We start from the raw sequence: 7,596 nt of genomic DNA, 5'->3' as shown, positions 1-7,596 counted from the left end.
TGATTTATATAAAAAATGCATTAAGAGATTTAAATATTAACATTTTTGTCTCTATACTTGCGGATTTTATATTTTCTGGAGGTGCAATTGAAAATATATCCACACATAAGATGAGGTTTTCAGCAAAGGAACATGAAAAAAAAATGATAAAGTTGCGATAATGGTCTATTCGTTGCCTTGATCCATGCACTTGAAAGTCAAATGTACAGTATCAATATTTAGTAGACACGCAAAGTGACCGTTTGATACTGTTGGGGCCTTTAAAGTGTCCATGGATTTATATTCTCACACCTTTATGTTTCTCTATGACAGTACAGTGACCCTGAGATCACTTATACTGTGGTTAAGGCTGATTAAAAGGGAACCGGGGCATTCTGCATTGGACTGGACATTCTGTTTTACCGCTGTTTATTGTGAAAATGTATGTAAGAAGTGGAGACATTCTTAACTATAGTTACTCTTAAGACAAACACATTTCTTCCCATTTCCCCTTATACAGCTATTGATTTGAAGATACAGTAGAACCCCATTTTACATTTATCAGGGGACCAGGAAAAAATTATGTAAAATCCTGGAAAATCAGCTATGGGAAGCTATAGGACAAAGTCCAAATTCGCGGTAATCAAAAGGGATCATAAGTAATCATCGTCAGTTTCCCGGCAATGGTTCGAAAAGGCAGGCAGAATAGAAGCAAGTCTCAAGTTCAGGCAAGGTCAAAAGTCCAGATATCAGGTAAATATAAATTTATGCTATAAAGAAATCCTATTATCGGGCATTGAACCCGTGACCCGGAGGGCTTCTTATTCTAAAATTTAGCGCCATTCCTTGGAGCGCTGACGTACGCGTCCGGCGCGGAGTGATGACGTCAATGCGTGGCGCTGGGTTCCACCATCTTGGACCGGGAGAGGAGCTCTCCGGAACGGAGCCAAGAGAGGAGTGATACGGGAGGATAACACCTTGATAAATTCTCGGTAGTAGTTAGCAAAACCGATAAATCCTTGTGTGGCCTTGGTACTTGTGGGGAGAGGCCAGTCTTGAATTGCCGTCACATTAGAAGGATCCATCTCAAATCCCTCCCGAGAGAAAATATAACCCAGGAAGGGAATCTTAGGCACCTCGAAGACACACTTCTTCAGCTTGGCAAAAAGGGAATTTTCCCTCAGATGGGAGAGAACTTCTTCACCTGGGTTCGGTGACTTTCCAAGTCTCTGGAGAAGATTAAAATGTCGTCCAAGTACACGACTACGGATTGCCCCAAACATTCTGTCTCTGAAGTCGTTCACAAATTCTTGAAAGACGGTGGGAGCGTTGCAGAGGCCGAAGGGCATTACCAGGTATTCATAATGCCCATCTCTGGTCTATTTGTCCCCCCCCCCCGGATGCGCATTAGGTTGTAGGCTCTTCGTAGATCCAACTTTGTGAAGATCTTTGCCCCTCGGAGTTGGTCGAAGAGCTCAGAGTTGAGAGGCAGAGGATACCGGTTTTTAACCGTAATTTTGTTGAGGCCCCTGTAATTGATACAGGGTCACAACCGCCACCTTTCTTCTCCACGAAGAAGAATCCATAGAGGAAAAAGCAGTTTTTGGGAACATCAGGACAAAATTTTGATGTAAAATACGGGAAAACACTTAAAATCAAGGAAATGCACCCATTGAAATTAATTATAAATTGGTGGGACCACAAATAAAAAATGTAAAATGAGGGAAAACTTAAAATCAGGGTACTTAAAATCTTGGTTTCACTGTTTTGTTATAACAGAACTGTTATCATTTCTTGGGTGTAACAAAGATACATCTTTTACTGTACACTCTTTAACATATGTAACATCTAATTGCTTACAACTGTTTAAATCTAAAAAAGAAGTAGAGACAAAGTACTGTATATTTTATGTAAGTAGTTGTTATGGTTATCCCAGTCACTAGGTAAGTAAAGGAACCCTTTGAGGATGTTCAACAGCAGGTTCTCTTGTGGCACAGTGGGCCACTAATTTTTTGGCAGATAAAAAGAGGACAAGAATGGATGACACCAGGGAGTCTGAGGCCTATCACCATTAGTGGTATCAAGTCAAGTAGCCAAGTAGTTACAGTAGGTTAGCGTGGAGCTCACTGTAGGTGGTGAGAATTAGCAACAAGCTAGCTAGCCAAGCAGCTAAGGCAGGGGCTGGTACCCTAGCCGTATCTCGCTAGTCAATGGCCCAGTGTATTGGAAGCCAGGACAAGATAGGTCCTGTTGCCACATAGAGGGCACCACTAACACAAGCTGTCGTGTTGTCACACAGAGGGCACCCCTAATACAAGCTGTCAGATACCTGTGAGCCACATAGCTACCTGACCTGCAGGAGAGGTAGGAAGGTATGCAGCAGGAGGGGGCAAGCAGTCTTGTATACTGGACTTTGATAATATTTTTGGAACTTGTTTGATCAGCTGAAACTGCTAGTGAATGTGACTAAAGCTGTTACTGCCTTCATCTGCAAGATCATGTGACACCCCAGTTTATTTTGGGCTGGGCACCCACATGTGGCACCCAGCCGCAAGTGGGGGCACTCTGGGGTCAAAGGGCGTATAGGTCTCTGCACTTCCTAACCCCTCTGCAACAAATCGCACTTACAAGTGATCCTGGGTGGCCGGGAGATGGTGGAGGATGCCTCTCTGCGTGTCCCTCCCCCTGCGTGCGCACAAACCTCTAAGGGTGTCTGAAGATGATGCCAGCCTTGGGTTGCTCACATGTGAAATCCAGCCCTGTTGATATTATGTCTGTCTGAGTATTGTGAGACTGGATCCTAGATGTCACATTCTCTTGTGGGCCCAAGGAAGCTATGGTCAGAATTTTACTGGAATGGCTGGTAAAAATTATGTTATTAGGAGGGAAAAATGTAAAAGTCACTATTTTTCGCTAGAAAATGTGGCAACGCTATAGGTTATCCAGAAAATTCCACATTACAGGATGGCGTCTCCCATACACTCCATTTTATAAAAATAATCCATATTTTTAAAATGTATTTCCTTTTTCTCTGTAATTATAAAACTGTACCTTGTACTTGATCCAAGTTAAGATATAATTAATCCTTATTGGAAGCTAAAACCAGCCTACAGGGTATATTTCATATTTACATGATTTTCTAGCAGACTTAAAGTATGAAGATCCAAATTACGGAAAGATCCATTATCTGGAAAACCCCAGGTCCCAAGCATTCTGGATAACAGGTCCATATCTGTAGTATATTATATAACCAAAAATACCAACACTCTTGTTGTCCAGAATAGAAAAGTGAATAAACCAGGCAATATGCTGCAAATTACATGTTTTAAAACCCATCAGAAGGGTGAAGGGAAGGGGAGCTGTAGCCACCGAAAATGTGAACATGGTTTATTATTCTGCATTTTTTTTAGACTTTATTAATCACACCACATAGACTTTATTAAGCGCTGAAATATTTATGTGTACCTTATACCTGCAATTCTATGCTAGTGTCTTTTATACCATCATTTTATGGGCTAATAGTTTTGCAATGTGTTTGCATCTGGATCCAGGGCAGATATAGTGCTACATGAACTGCACAGTTGGGATGTTTCACAGGAAAGGCTGGGTTAAATGTTTATTCCACCTTATGAACTGTATTACTGCTAAGGGTTATGTATAAGTCCAACTGGCCCTGCATTTCTATTTCAGCAAATTCATACACCAAAAAGGGCAACTTCCCTCTATTAGTAGATAGACTTCCCTTAAGGACTAAACGTAGAAGCTCTAAGAATCATCCTGTGTGGCTCAATACAGAAGTAAAGAAGTTAATGGGAAAGAAGAGAGAGGCATTTAAAAACTACAAATCTGTAGGGACAAAAGCTGCACTTAATGAATATTAACACTGTAATAAATGTTGTAAATCAGCAATCCGGAAGGCTAAGAAAAGAAATGAAGAGTTAATTGCGGTGGAGGTGAAATGATGACTATGTATAAATATATAAGGGGATCATATAATAATCTCTCTAATGCTTTATTTACCAGTAGGTCTTTCCAGCTGACACGAGGTCACCCATTCCGATTAGAAGAAAAGAGGTTCAGCCTAAATATTCGTTTTTTACAGTGAGAGCCGTGAAGATGTGGAATTCTCTCCCTGAATCAGTTGTACAGGCTGATACATTAGATAGCTTTAAGAAGGGGTTGGATAGCTTTTTAGCAAGTGAGGGAATACAGGGTTATGGGAAATAGCTCATAGTCCAAGTTGATCCAGGGACTAGTCCGATTGCCATTATGGAGTCAGGAAGAAATTTTTCCCCCTCTAAGGCAAATTGGAGAGGCTTCAGATGGGTTTTTTGCCTTCCTCTGGATCAACTGGCATATAGGTAGTTAATATAAAAGAAAAAAAAAAGGTTGAACTCGATGGACATGTCTTTTTTCAACCTTACTTACTATGTTACTATGAGTTCAGAATTGGATATTATATACATACACCAGTATTTCAGTCTGTGGATTTGCATACATTCAAATACAGTCTCAACTTTTGAGACTGTGATGGACAGACTGGAAAATGGAACATTAAAGGTGCAATCCAAGGCCGCTGTCTGGTAGGCGAATGATGGTATTGTCCCATGAAAATGGGGGCTGTTGGGAGGTATGGCTTTCTGCAGTTCTAAGTAATGGCTGAAGCAGGACCACATCTAAAACATCAGGGAAGCTGGTATAAGCCAGAATTTGTAAATTTATGTAACTCCTGAGTGCTCCCACCAGGTCTGGACTGAGATTCAAAATAGGCCCTGGCATTTCAGCTACACAGAGGACCAAACAGCACCTCACCAGCCCAATAAATAGTGCCTGTCTATGGTAACTTACAGCAGCCCCTCTGGCATTTGCCAGAACCCACAGATTGCCAGTCTGGGCCTGGCTCCCACATTTATCCAGCCCACTTATATCATGACATACTGTATAGTATTATAAATATCATCTACCTACATGTATACAATATATTATGTTATCAGAATGGTATCAGAATCAGGGCCGGAACTAGGGGTAGGCAGAGTAGGCACGTGCCTAGGGCACAAAGCTGAGGGGCGCCAGGCATGTACCTGCACTGTCGTCTACCCCATGTCTGGTCCTGTGTCTCCCTGACTGGCGCTGGTAATTTGTGCAAATGCACTTGCGCGCATGCATGTAATTTCGCGCATGCGCTGGTGCGTAGTTTCGCGCATGCACGCCGGTGCGTAGTTTCGCGCACACTAAGCCGGCGCCGTGCCCGGCCAGGTTGCCTAGGGCGCCTAGCCGGGTTGGCCCGGCTCTGATCAGAATCACTATTTCAGATTGCCTAACAATATCAAACCCACTTGTCTTATTCAGGATACACCCCCAGAATAAAGAAGTCCTTTGAAATTGAAGCAAAATGGACAAATGCACCTCTGGGTTAATGCAGCACAACTGACAACTAATATCCCTCCAGTTTGGGACTTCTAGAAACAACCCACCACCAGGCTATTAGCCAAAAACATCCTTTTCCCACCCTTTTTATATTAATTACATTTTTATAACAAAAAAAGCAAAGAATCGTTGGTTCATGACTGAAAGCAGATACATATAAAGTAGAGAAATAAAAATAGGCAAGACTTACTAAGTCATTTTTGTTAATATTTATTTTTGTTTTTAGTATTAGGGTAGTCAGATCAGGCTTGCATGTGTATCTGGAATGAGTTGTGTAAGTTGTTTTCTTAGCCTTAATAGACCACTTCCTACTGTTCCAACTGTAATGTCAGACCCAATATGTTGTTCAAGTGCTGTCTAATTGGTCCAGGTCCCCATGTGGAGTTAATTCAGTGCAGTTCATGGGGCTCCATTGTCTCTCTAATAATGACATTCTGGAAAAAAAAAAAAACAAAAGTTACATTTCTCACCAAAATTTCCATGAGAACTATAATAATTATATATTGCTTGAAAGTGCAAACCTGCAGCTGTTTAGAGGCACCATCCTTGCTTTCCTACATGCAGAATTTTAGATAATATCCCTCGTAGAATTTGCGGTTTGGCATGAAAGGAAGGAAAAACAGATTAAAACAGATTTATCGCCAAAATCCCAAATACAACTACAAAAACCTGCTGAATATTGGGCACTATGTATGGGAACCAGCTGCCTTATACAGGACTGTTCTCTGAGTGTGAAAACTGATTCTACAAAATACGGTCAAATTTCCCACCCCCTACATACAGGTATCGGACCTCTTGTGCAGAATGCTCGAGGCCTGTGGTTTTCCAGATAACAGATCTTTCCATAATTTGGGTCTTTATATCTTAAGTCTACTAAAAACTTATTTAAGAATTAAATAAACCCAATAGGATTGTTTTGCCTCCAATATGAATTAATTATTTCTTAGTTTGGATCCCATACAAAGCTCTGTTTTATTATTACAGAAAAAAGGCAATCATTTTTAAAAATTTGAATTATTTGCATAAAATGGAGTCTATGGGAAATGGCCTTCCTGTAACTGGGAGCTTTCTGGATAATGGGTTTCCGAATAACGGATCTCATACCTGTACCTTTTGTTTTGTGAGACATCTTTGACTTTTTTCTCCATTTCCATCTGCGCTGTTGTGTAGCCTCAGGCAAAATTGTTTTTTTTTCTTTTTAAGTACCGTGGTTATACCAAGAGAAACAGTTGGCTAAAAAACGAGTTGGTTGTTCTTTGAGTTTCAGAACTACTTCTATTGAATACAGTCAAATTCCCCCAATATGAATTCCACGTACCTTTTGTGCACTTAAATGTTGCATGAAAAAATGCCCATTGACTTCAACGCATTTGGCAATTTTTTGTTGTTTTGCAAATTTGTGGTGAAAAGAAACGGGTCAGATTCACCCAACAATAGCCATGAATGGTAGAGAAAGACTATGGAATTGCACTGAAGTTGAGCTTTTGAGGTGCCAACAATAAAGCTTGTGGCATCAGCAGGAGAGATGAAGTCATCTCATGGATTCATCACACACCACAAGCTTGATCACACGCCCTGTTGCTTATCTGGCACCTCAGTCAGCTATTCCCCCAGCACAATACAGATAGAGTAAAGTATAGATAGAGAAGTATAGATATAGAAATACAGATAGAGAAATACAGATAAAGCAGGCCAATGGTGGGGGCCCAAGGTGGGGGGGCCAATGGTGGGGGCCCAAGGTGGGGCAGCCGATGGTGGGGGCCCAAGGTGGAGCATGCCAATGGTGGGGGCTGAGGTGGGAGGGCTGATGGTGGGTGCCAGAGGTGGTGGAGCGATGGTAGGGCAGATTGTGTGGCTGCTTGTAAGGAACAGTAGGAAGGGGTCGATGTTTAGGCCAAGAGAAAGGGGCTGGTGGTCAGGCCACAATAGGAAGGGGCCGATGGTTAAACCAAGAGAACAAGGATGGAGGCACAGAACTGAAATAGTAGAGAAAGGGTTGGATGCAGGGGCCAATATTAAGGGGCAGCGGCTGATGTTAAGAACCATGGGGCAGGGGATTGATGGTAAAGCCAAGAGGCAGGGGGTTGATAGCCCAGGGCCGATGGTGTGGGCCATGGGAGGGGCGGCCGATGGTGGGGACCCAAGGTAGGGAGGGCCGATGTTGTGGGCCATGAGTGGGGAGGGCCGATG

The sequence above is a fragment of the Xenopus laevis genome, chromosome 2S, assembly GCF_017654675.1.
Source record: "Xenopus laevis strain J_2021 chromosome 2S, Xenopus_laevis_v10.1, whole genome shotgun sequence".
Classification (NCBI taxonomy): domain Eukaryota; kingdom Metazoa; phylum Chordata; class Amphibia; order Anura; family Pipidae; genus Xenopus; species Xenopus laevis.
This window is presented reverse-complemented; position numbering follows the sequence as displayed.